This window comes from Thunnus thynnus, chromosome 15, assembly GCF_963924715.1.
Source record: "Thunnus thynnus chromosome 15, fThuThy2.1, whole genome shotgun sequence".
Taxonomy (NCBI): domain Eukaryota; kingdom Metazoa; phylum Chordata; class Actinopteri; order Scombriformes; family Scombridae; genus Thunnus; species Thunnus thynnus.
In genome coordinates this window covers 16,012,547-16,025,433 of record NC_089531.1, presented here as the reverse complement: position 1 = coordinate 16,025,433, position 12,887 = coordinate 16,012,547, and the positions used below count along the sequence as shown (strand labels likewise).

General features: G+C 39.1%; 1 protein-coding gene across 3 annotated transcripts in view; it reads left to right on the top strand.

The window, feature by feature from the left end:
• The first annotated feature begins 75 nt into the window (after positions 1 to 75).
• dtnbp1b (dystrobrevin binding protein 1b) overlaps positions 76 to 12,887 on the top strand; it is a 67,051-nt gene continuing 54,239 nt past the window's right edge. The window contains exons 1-2 of one of the 3 annotated variants that reach the window (XM_067612868.1): positions 76 to 236; positions 3,192 to 3,326. The gene's annotated coding sequence lies outside the window, so the exon portion shown is untranslated. Of the gene's footprint in view, positions 237 to 3,191; positions 3,327 to 8,494; positions 8,821 to 12,887 lie in introns of those variants that run through there. The other 2 variants (XM_067612869.1, XM_067612870.1) reach the window with 2 other exon arrangements.

The following is a 12,887-nucleotide window of genomic DNA, read 5'->3' as shown; positions in this document are numbered from 1 at the left end:
GCCTACTTACAGCTGCCCAATGAAGGCTAGTTTAGTATAATCGATGCAAGTTCTTAACCAATCAGAAGTCGTGTTACATCAGCACGCTGCTCTGGCTTGAGCTCACCTCCCGTGCCTGGGAGTGTGAGGAGTCCGCTGCGCCCTCATCTGGCTCGCCTGTTGCATGGACCTGAAGTGGCTCAACTCACCTGCTCCAAATGAATTAGACATTTCAGCGAACTTCAGCAGACCTGGGGGTGAGTTTAATGGCTTGTATACAGGTTTCTCCCCTCGGTTTGTGTAAATTATGTATGGGAAAGGAGTCCAGAAATAGCTGATAACGGGAAAACATCCCGCCTTGCTACCTCACAGTTGCTCTTCAAAGCTTTTATGAATTTTTCATGTTGGCGACTTCTTCGTGTTTCCAACTCACTCCCACTATTTCCATTGTTCCCATGAGTATTCCTGCTTATGTAATGCTTGTGTCCTTGAACTGAAAACACGTTTTCTAAAATGACTTTGTATTTTAATTAAAGTCATAACTTATCATTGTATGGAGGGTTTTAAGGGCTGAAACTAAATATATAAATACATAAATAATTATTTAATTAAATGCTTAAATAAACAAATACATATATGATTATACAAGAAAATTCACAAAAGGTATTCACACATTTATTTATCTATTTTTAATTTTATTTATATATACTTTTATTTATCCATAGTGTAACTTGCAGAGGTGAAATAAATAAGTCTGTCAACTCCCATCCACCAAAAGTCAGAGGGGCAAGTTAAAGCTTCTGATTGGCGAATGAACAGTACGAAGCGGGTAGCTACGGGTCTGAAAAGTAAAGCCAAAGCGGAAGTACCTTAAACCTGCATTCTCTTTCTTTGTATGGAAGTTTATGAGAAGACTTCTCACTTTCATTACCTCAGTAAACAGTTTCCTAATGAGTTTATGGTCTTAATCGCTAGTTTCAAGTCTTCTTCAATACAGCATGATGTACATTTTGTAAATTATGGTCCCATTTAATTTAAATTTGATGATAAAACAAGGTATGCTTTAGGGTGTGGTTACATTGTTATTGACCAGTCGCTACCGTAGGTAACATAAACATGGCGTAACCCCAGGTTCATAGAGTATAGGTGTGACCGTCACTATTTCAGTGTGTTATTAGTGCATGAAAGTTAATTGTAACATTTTGGTCAGCTAAATAAGTCCTGTTCAGTGTTTGGTTGTGATAAAAGACTCTCTCGGGAGTTTTTTTCCAGTAAGTACATTTTGTTTTAATGGTTTTTCACTAGCAAAACTTAGCATTAGCATTATCACAGTTAACCGTAAATGCAAGCCAGCAGCTAGCGTTAGGGTCAGCTCCAACCTCTCGTCCAAATATGGTCACTTCTCATCACCTCTGGCTCCAAAAATCAAGAACGGTCAAGATGGCAAACTTGAGGCTTGAAAACATGAGTCCACAAACCATTGGGTGACGTCATGGTGGCTACATCCATTATTTTTATACAGTCCATGATTACAGTCAATCAGGGCCGATATCATTCCAATTTGTTCAGCGAAGCTCTCAGTTTGATTTAAAAAAGGAAAGGAGTTGGCATTTGCCTGTTCAGCTAAAGTTAACTGTAGGATGCAAGATTTCATTAAGATTTGCTGCAGCAAGTTAGACTATGGATAAATGAAAGTATAAATAAATAAACAAAAAATTAATATATGAATGAATAAATATACAAATGTGTAAATATATAAATCTATATGTGAATAAATACAGATATAAGTTTAACATTGATATATTTAATCTCATTTAATTTTTGTGATTTATTTATTTATGGTGACAATTAAGCATTAAATTATATAATTGTTTATATTCATTTATCATATAATTATATATTTCTTCTTCTTCTTCAATCAAATCATGATATTGCTGTGATGAGAGGAGTTTGGCATCTACACATTTTAAAAACCTTTGAAGAAATTTACATTTTTTCACTCAGGCTACTTGCTGTAATAGTTTGGTTCGTGCCTTGGTGATCATACGTTGAAGCTATGGAGCTTTTTCCGTTAGTGACCACTTCACTCATTTATGGAGCTAGATTAAATAATTGAATATTTACTCAGCCTTGTATATTCTACAATACCTACTATTTTATGATATATTATTTAGCACATCTTTAACAAAGTGTTGTAATTTTAATATTGTAATTTCCACAATGGGACACAGTCTAGGCCAGAAGACACTGCAGAAACTGCAGCCACACATTCATACTTACAGTAGCGAGACATGGTGTTCAGCCAAGCTCAGTGTCTGCCTGCCAGGGGACATTTTAGAGTAAAGGCAGTTAGGGTGTCTCTCCATATTTTTGCACTCTCCTACCACTGCATTCCTGACGTAGCATCAGTGACTCAGATCCAGCAGGACACTGTGGGAGCTCCTCAATAATTGTATTGAAGCATTTACTTTGAAAGATTGTGAGATGAAATTCAATTTTGCTTGTGAGAATGAATTTGCATGTGAGTGTCTGTTTATCAGGATGTCTTCAATAAAAAAAATCTGATAAGGGCTATTAAAAACTGACTGATGTACTTTGATTCAAGTAATTTACAAGCAGCCTTGTATTTGTCAGGAGTAGATCGGTGTGTTTGTTCAACCTTATCAGGTTCTTGAATGATATGTGGGGGAAATTTAAGTCATTTTGATCGGACCAAAAAGTAGCCTGCATTTTTGCAAACACATAAGTAATCTTGTTTTGATCAAACTGAGGTTAATGATAATCCATTACAAAACAACTTCAGTATGACCTCACTCCCACATAAACAGGGTGTGACATGTTTACAACGAACTGCTTCAAAGGGTGACTGAACATTCATAGGCTACACCATGTTTACTGTGGAAGACAGAGGAAAATGCATGGCAAATGTTTTCATCAGATCATTTAATTTGAGGACATGCAGTCCAATATCAAGAAAACCAGACATGTTGGGTAAAGATCTGCATCTGATATTACCGATCACTACTTTTAAGAAGTATGTTAAATATAATTGTTCAGGGAAACATCTTCAAATCTCTTTTGCTACAGATGTGGAATCATTCCAGTAACTTTCTCTCCGTCTCTAAGACAAGCAGCACTCTACACACAAAAATTGACTCAACAGATTTTATCAGCTGTAATGTGTGTGTGTGTGGCTTTCTGTGTGTGATAAGGTCAGACCGTCTGGAGTTGGCAGTTGCTAGTGTCCTTTTGCCCTGAGATGATGTAAGAAGGTGTACGATGAGTGAACAGAGGGACGTGTAGTCTGAGCAGCTGTCATGACCATAAATGGAAAAGCAAGGAAGATGGTGAGTGACCTAACATCCACTGTCTACGTGGGACCCACTCACTGAGCAAGCAACAGAAGCGTGCGCACACACACAGACAAGCGCACACACAGAAACACACACACACACACACACACACACACACAGAAACACAATAGGAACAAAAGGAATAGGGAAAAAAAAACAAAATGTATCTATTAGGACTTCCCTTTTGCACATCTAGGTCAATTTTGGCATTATGGCATCTTTTTTTTACAATCTGGGCTCTTGTACACAAACAGACCATTTGCAGACTCCTGGTTCGCGGCTAGGTATGACAACATTCGATGTGACATCACTTCCCTTTAAGGCAAGTCACCGCTCACTCGACTGGAGCGTGAACACATAGCCATGCAGGGATTTCTGTGTGTGGGTGTGCATGTGGGCACATGACATCACAGCGTCATCACAGCCCATCTCCATAGCCAAAGCTGTGCCTCTTGAAGCAGAGATTATGTCAGAAAGTGCCATGCTAGCAGAGCTGCTGTGGCTGTTGTTGTTGTTGCTGTTGTAGTTGTCTTGATTATATCCCTCCATTCCTTTCAATCTGTCTCTCGTAAACCGAAAGAGGAGCAGCACTGACAGATTAGGCAAAAGGAGGGACCTGTTTGTCCAAGTATGAGGAAAGGCCAGAGGGCGAGCCGCTCCTCCGAGTCTGAAGAGCATCAACAGCAACAGTCAAAGGACAAGCTTTCTATAGATCAGTCGTCAACACATGGATGCTCATCTGATGAAGATTTATCGTCAGATTCAGATGTGGAGGCACAAAGTGTGATGAAGAGGAGCCAGAGGTTCAGCAGCTCTTTCAGCTTTGGAGAGGATCAACAGCCACAGTCAAAAGATGAGGACAGAGAAGAAGAGCTGTCACCAAAGACCTCTAATGGAGTACCTGTAGCAGAGCTGGTGAAGGCAGAGTTAGCAGAAGAATGCATACAACTGGAGAAACTGGATACTTTTCGTGAAACAGATCAACCTCCAAGGTCAAATTTATTCAGGCCGCAGGAGTTATGGCTAGCAATGACAAGATGTCTCTCCCTCCGATGGCCTCCATGTCTGTCAGTCAACAGACAAAGTAACAGGAAATTAGCCTTCCAAGTGGACCTTGACCAATCAGCGGACACACAGTCATCTGCCAGCTCCAAATCGACCAATGAGAGCTCCTCGAGTACTTTTCCATCTGATGAAAGAAATGTGACATTGGTGAAAGATGAGAAAGAGGAAGTCAAAAGCAGAGAGGTTAAAAGTGGCCCAGCCCCTCTTCGAGGGATTTCTCATTCCTCCCCCAGGGTGCCAAGAGCCAGACAAACTTCAGACTCGGTGTTAGCTTCAGTGATCTTGGATAAAGAAATGTTCTTGAGCATTGAGCTGGTAGATGCGGGTGAGGAGAGGGATGATTTACGCTACTGGGCAGAATGGAAGCTGTCAGAGAGAACCAAAGAACTGGCAGAAGGAGTCTGGCTCTCTCGAAGCCAAAAAATGATGGATTGACTTATTAAATTAGAGGTTTTGTTGCCTTTTGATGGAGTAGAGTTTGCATTATTCACCCATCAAGTTAGATTGGTTATTGCAACCATCAGTAAGTTGGTTATTATCATCATCTAATCTTAGTTTGTGTGACTGCTGATTAGGAATGGCCTAGATTTCAGTGGATAATCAGTACGATTGGTTTTGCATGATGTGTAAACTGCTGTGTGCTGATACAAACTGTGCTGATACAAACTGTGCTGATACAAATGCAGTGACTGTACCTAATAGAAATGCTATTTTCAGAAACACAGCAGAGCACAGTTAGTGTTAGTGTTTATTTTTCCGCCTTTCTGGGTCTCTCAGAGAACATTTTATACATGGCTGGTTCCATGTGTGGGAGGCTAGAGAGACCCGATAGAGTATGACATGCATTTATCAATAAAAGCCTTTTTTTTTGCTATATTGGTTTAATTCCTTTTATTAGATTTTACTCTGGAACAAATACAGGTAAATTGAAAACCTACATTGTCTTATCACGCTCAAATTTCTCATTAATGTTGTTTTTCATTGTTAGTTTCAAGCAATTTCACAAGCAAATTTAAAGTTTACAGTATGTTTCAATACAGATACTGAAGAAATTCAACACAAAATACAGTTCAAGCCCGAATGAAATTTTCATGGTGTGTGTGTGCCAGCATTCTTCATATCTGTCTCTGTAAATCCCACTGACTCTTTTATTAATTTGGTGATTTGTATTTTAAAAATCTCAGACAGCATGTTTAATATCTTGGGGGTTGAGTGAGTGAGAACATGATGGGAATTATTTAAATGTACTTCAAGATGTCTGTCAGGATAACTGTATTTGCAAAGTGCTTTAACAGTCTCTCAGCTGAAGAGAATTATGAGTGGGTTTTTTTTTAATCAAAGCTCAGATCTAACAGCCTTTCATTACAACATTATGAGACAAAAGAAAATGAAAAGAATGTAATTTCCTCAAATTCTGGCAAACCGTTTAGCACTTTTTGAAGCATCAGATGCAATATGACGATGCTCAGCTGCAAAATTACAGTAGGATTGTACATAAGTGCTATTATTATTATTATTTCAGTTTTTTTCCAAATAGGAGCATCACTCAGTGTTTGTGTGCATGCCCAATGCTTAACCATTTTTATACATAACAACAATGATTTAGCAAACTATTGGTTTATGTGTTGGTTACTTCATTTTTTGAAGCTGTTCAGCCTTGAACAGTCATATACAGTAACAGTCTCCTCATCATTCATTGAATTTTATAGCCATTATGCATTTCTTCTTACCTACATCCTGTTTCTATAGACCCATAGATGCCAGTACATTATGCATATTTTATCTGGTAACCTAACACATGCAACAAATTGTTCTATCACAGGGACAAGTGTTGTGTCCTCTCATCCTTTTGACTGATTATTGTAGCAGTGCTGTACAAAACTGGAGCATATTTACATTGAAGAGCTGGCATGGGGTATGGAGGCATGGGAGTTGTTGCTTGGTGGTCCCTGCCAAGTAACAACCGTTACTCTCATCACTGTAATGAAGAGTGCTGGAGAAATGGAAGGGCGAGAAAGGAGGAGGAAGATAGAGGTGTATGAAAAATAAAAAGATCTGAGTAGGAGTTAGATGTTTAAACACATGGGGCTGTTTTATCAACTCATAACTGCCCAGAGAGGTTTATTCTTTAAGTTTCACTCAGTCACCAATGAAGTATCCTGTCCTGGGCAACAAAGTCAAAGTCAAGAAATTAAAAGAGTGGTGTATGCATTTGCACTATCTATCTGGCCCTCATGAAAGATTTTGAAAAAGCAGGAGGAGAGAATGAACAAGTGTTTGTAAAGGCAGTATGTGCACATGTGAAAAGGATGAGGAAAAGGCAAGAAATTAGTCTCATCTGGTGTAAGCCAAGAGTTTCATCCCCGGAGCCACAAAACTGGCAACACATCATCGCTAACGATGGCCTTATTAGGCAAATGGTACATGTACCACAAACGATGACAGTCTTGTCGCAAGTATTCAATGATAACTTGATTCCTTTTATGGTAAAGTATGATTAAATACTGAATGTGCAACCTCTTATCTTTGAGTCATTTTAGTGTATTGGAATGAGAAATAATAGCAGCTACTTTAGACAACTAATAAGTAGCCTCACTACAACGAAAACAAACCAATTAACCTTTCATTGGGACTTCTTAAGATTATTTTTGGAACTTTATTCATTGTTACTAGGTAATTAACTTTAAATTATATCCAGTTTAAGTGACACTTATCTCCGTTGAGAAATACATCTGTATTTGACCTGTTACAAAATGTAGGAGGAAACTCTTTGCTAGCTTGGAGCCTAGTTTCAGTTTTGCTATAAAAGACCAGTGAGTAGTCCAAGCTTCTGAAAGCTTTCAAGATTTACAACTTAAAATAATCGAATCTTCTCTGTGTTGGAAATTGTGTTGGACAGTATCCTAAAAGAATTTGCTAATGAAATTAGATTTAAAAAAATTAAAAAGGTTTTATTCCATTTTGGTTTGGCAGGGCTGCAAAAGGCATGTATTTTACATTCATATGTAATCATTAATATTGATATGGGTGAAACAATATTTAGGAGGGTGTGTTTTATATTAAAAGTACAAATATGATCACTTTTTCATCAAGTATTTGTTGTCTTTGCAAATTAATATGTTGTGACACTAAAGTATGAAACAAGTGAAATCATTCTACAAAAGCCAAATATATACTTAATGATATCCAGCTATCCATAGTTTTTATAGTATCAGTGATAGTCACTTTTCCTTTTATCAGCACTCACAAACTGTTCCCCACCAATTTTACTTCTGAACATAAAGTTTTTCATGACTTTGTCTTTGGCCAGCTACAGCAGAAACAACAGGATCTCTTCTGGCAGAAAGCACTTGAGATTGTAATGACGCCGTCATATCCTGGCAATCGTCAAGACTGCAGGAGTGAAAGAGACATGTATTCCACATCTGTCTTCAAGAGAGGGACAAAGCGGAGAACGGCGAGTTCCTCTTTCTCAGTTCATCCTCTCAGTCAAACAAGCGTATTTGTAAACTGTGCTGGAAGGAACCGTCTCCAACGATAGTTACATAACGTGGTGATAGCCTGCAAATCCCAGCAGAGGACACACGTTCCAGTTGCCAAAGGACAAATGTGACTTCATGGAATTTTTAGGTCTTAGGAGGCCATCCACAGAGTAATTGCTTTATCTCCTTGGCCTTTTAGTTATATTCCATAAGATTAAAAGCTTTTTAGGAAAGCCATTATGCTCTAGCCTACCTCAAAATGTAAAATGTAAGACCACAACTGCTCTACAAATGCATCAGATGTGACACTTAATAGTCTCTCGACCATAATCATTGCATGCAGTATGCATGAAGAGCAAAGGTCCTATAGACTTACTGCAAATATTTGTCTTTGCCTCAGGTTAACTTCTTTAGGATTGTAGAATTTGTGTTAGCCCTGTGATGGACAAGTGACCCAGTGTGTGGCTTAAGTGTGTCACGTAAACATGACATTACCCTTTATGAGTAGGAATAAGGGGGCAAAGAAGGTAGATTAATCAGATAATTCTAATGGTGAATAATCATAGGCAAACACTTGTCAAGAACTATTATTTGGCGGACATATGTGTTAAAATTACCTTCCAATTACCATGATTAGGTATATTTCCCATATCAGTTTTTATCATGTTAACAACCTGCAGAAAGGAAGGAAACAAGAAACTTGGTGCATCACTAGAGGATGTAGACAGAATGAAAAAAATGTATATACAAAGATGTAGTCTATATTTGCATGAATTTACCGTTTTTCACTTTTATCATTCCCATGCATGTGTGTATTCAGCAGGGTATTTAGATTTACCAAGGTTCATATACGGCAACCTCCCGGGCTGAAAAATGAAGTGAATGCGGAAGTGCCAAAAACTGCAGTTCCCCAAATGGCCACTTGAGGCTGGCTCCAAAAAGTGAGTTATACAGTTTTTGGTTAATCCCCATTGACCCCGATGTTAAAATGCCCAACTTTAAAGCAGAAATGAACATGTTCACAGCCTGGTACAAAAAACTGTTTTAGTCTCTATAGGTCATTTCCCTGTTCATGACAACTGTAAGGGATGTGATTTTTTTATATAACTCACTAATTTTAATTTTATTTAGGCTTAAATGTATGCATTTAATTAAGGGCGTGGCCGCTTTGAGTGACAGGTGGGTGTCGTCACAGGCAAGTCAATACAACGACAATGTTGGCTAAGTAACATAATTATAGTGTAACCCCAGATTTACGGAGTGTAGGCGTAGCCTTAGCTACTTCAGTGTGTTTTCAGCTCATGAAAGTTAATTTTAACATCTTGGTCGCTAAAAAAGTCTTGTTTTCGCTAGCGAAAATTAGCATTAGCATTATCGCAATTAACCATAGACTGTAAATGTGCCATGCTAACCAAGCTAGCAGATAGCGGTAGAGTCTGCGCCACCCTCTCGCCCAAATATGGTCACTTCTGGCCATGCATCTGGCTCCAAAAATCAAAGATGGTGACCGTCAAAATGCAAACTCGTGACTTCAAAACATAGATATTGAAACATTTCTATATCCATGCTTTAAAACAGGAGTCCACAAACGAATGGGTGACATCACGATGGCTCGTCAAGGTGGCTATGGACATTATATTTTACAGTCTATGGGTCCATAGTCGTCATATAAGTCCCCCTTTTCACATCTGAATACATTTTTAACCCCGTGTTTCATTTGTGTCAGTAAAGGGAGGATAATTCCCCACATACCAGCTCAATTTTCTTCCTTTATGTAGTATCGATGTATTTTATAATTTGCATTTGTGTGTACTGCATGTGTGTCTGTGTGAGTGGCTGGTACAAAACATGCAGATGTGATTCAGCCTCAGGTGTGAGCATGCTGAAGTAAAAAAAATACCAATTGTGGCACAGAGGGGCAAAGGGGACACTGGAAAGTTGAACACTTTACTCATGATGAATTGCGTGTGCATTTATGTGTGTGTCTGTGGAGGACAAAGGAGAATGTAATGGATGATTCCCGCAGGGCGTTTGTGGTGACAGCCAAGATTAGTCAGCTCTGGACACACACACACGTGCACAGTCTCACCAACAGGCTCTGCAGATGGCCAGAAGTACTCTGGTGACATCACTGGCTGTTTGAGATGTGTTTGCCCTTGTGTGCTTGCTCATAGTCTGCTGCATGCTGACTCTAGCTTTATGTGTGTGGTGTGTGTGCGCGAGCACATGTATACATGTGCATGGAATACAGTATCAAAGTGGCATTATGCCACAGCACAGTGCTGGTTGACTGTATGATAGATTACTATCATGAGACTCCTCAGTATTACCTCTTGCGCACACACACATACACTGTCCTGTGAAACCATGCTGGTAGTGTAGTGTAGTGTAGACTGCAAACAGGCAAGTCTGACATGGCGCAGTGGGTATTTTCTGCATTACATAGAACATAGAGGATGCATTTTATATGCTGGGTGTGTAACATTACTATGCTGCAGTCATCACCTAAACTTCTCTCACATTGTCTGAGGGAGCTTCACTAAAACAACTGGGGTTTATGTGCCTTACTCAAAGCCGTACTGGACATTGTTGCTGAGAGAAGGGTGGGCATGACTAATTTCCACTAATAATTTCCATTAATAATGTCCTCCTTCCATCCTAACTGATATAATCCAGCAAGCCTGAAGCAACCAGATTTTCTGTGTAGTTAGAAATTTCCTTTCACTTCACATCTGAGGATTTCATCAAGTTAATTTCATAAGAACTAATGAAACCTTTCAGATAGGTGGTGATATATCCCATGACCTAGACCAGTGGTTTCTCAAAGTCGAAAAGCGAAAAGGGGAATAATTTATTTTCATATAATTCCATCCATAAGGAACACAATGATAGAATGTGATGACTATTTTGGTCATGGGTTTCATACGCTTTCTGTAATAAAACATCTAAAAGAAAAAGTCTTATCAGATGGGGGATCTTGGGACAAAATCTTTTCAAACGGTGGTCTGTGGTCTAATTTGTGTCAGTTTAAGTGTCCTTGACATGAAAAAGTTTGAGAACCACTGACCTAGATGATGTGGGGAACCCTACATTTCCACTAAAAATAATTGGATTTAATGAACCTTACTTAAATATATTTTTTATTGTCACTATCCATCAGAATAGGTGTCACCCGACAACCCAATCATCATTTCCTGCTAGCAGAGAACTGTGTGTCTGATGCATCTCTTGCATGCCACATCTCACACTCTTTTAATAATTTGCACTGCATAAACTGCACAAAGCTGTGAGGCTTCTGTAGTTGATTGTCCTCAGTTCAGCAGTGTAAAAAGTAATTAAAATTCATACTTAAGTAATTTCAATAATGTTTAATTCATAATGTCTCCATAAAAGCTGGAAGCCTGAGCTGTTGTGAGAAAGTTAGACTTGAATACCAGCCATTTATCTGAGTCATTACCATTAATGGAAAATAAGTACCACTAAATATACGGTGCAGAGGGGAACTTTAAAGGACCTATTATGCTTTTCCTTATTTTCTATAGGTCCCCTTTAAAGACCATTTAACTCTATTGCAAAATCATTAATTAGTACCATATAGGTGAACAGCACAGGTGAATACAGATTTGTTTTCTGACTTCATTTTTAAGACATCACACATGGTTTTAGTCAGGGATGTACGATATTATCAGCACGTCATCGGTATTGGCCGATAAAAGCTCTAAAATGAAATATCGGTATTGGTCATTTCTGCCGATTATGAGAGGCCGATTTGTGCTTCCTTCCACAGACTGTTTCACCCTGACAATCCCGGTGCTTCCTCCGCAGGCTCCACTTCACTTCACAAGCTGCCCGTTAGACCCGCTGCTTCTTCCCACTTTAACCTGAATAACAAATTGGGGCTCGGTGCTCTGGTTGGATCCACATGCAGAACCGGGGCTAACGTTAGCTGGGAGGCTAGCAGAGCTAGCTGGCTGTGCTTCTCTCCGGCTATGCTGCGGCTACCATTCCGCTAGCCTCTCGGCTAATGTTAGCCTCGGCTCTCCATGTGGATCCAACCGGAGCACTGAGCCCCGGTTTGTTACTCAGGTTAAAGTGGGAAGAAGCAGCGGGTCTGTCGGGCAGCTGAGTGAAGTGGAGCCTGTGGAGGAAGCACCGGGACCATCAGGGAGAAGCAGTCCATCGAGGAGCTGCTACGTTCGGATGCACAGATAGGAAACACCTCGGCTGACAGGATGTACCACTCTGTTTGGAAAAAAAAATCTTTGTGGTTTATAACGGCAGTTGGCAACCACCGTATTAGGTGCATTACAGCCACCTTCTGCTCCAGAGTGTGGACCAGAGATTAAATCCTACACATTAGTCTTATCTGTCTAATGAACCCAATAAAAACTCTACTGCTCCACCCACTTGGCAAGTTCATTAAAGTTTTGAGTCTTCCTAAATTCTTCCCTCATATAATGTCTTTCTTGATCATACTTAGTACAATCTATGCTTGCATGCATAATATTCTCCTCAGCCATCTGGAAAAAAATATGTGCATATATCGGTATCGGCATCGAGTATCGGCCACAGTGAGTTGGAAATATCGGCATATCGGCAAAAAATCCAATATCGTGCATCCCTAGTTTTAGTAAACCATATGGCAATATTGAAAGTGTTCTGCATTCCTTACTGTCAGGCTTGGATAGTGAAGGGTCCAAGCCTGATGTACTTTTATAATGTGTATACATATAGTAGATGGTGTCCTCTTTCTGCCTTCAGTAATGGCACATCAAATCTCCCCTTTTTTATGTTAGGTTAATGTTCTTTGTACGTTGTCCCTGTTCAAATAAAGAAATTCAAAATTCAAAAGCTTTTGCTGCAGATGAGAAATGTTTATCTTTCCTCTTAAAGAAATACTATAGTTATTTTAAGAGAAACAAACATTAAAAAGTTATTTTAAAAAAGTTATGTAAAAAGTTATATAATGGAGATTGTGAACACAGTCATCCATCCCTAATTTAAGGGT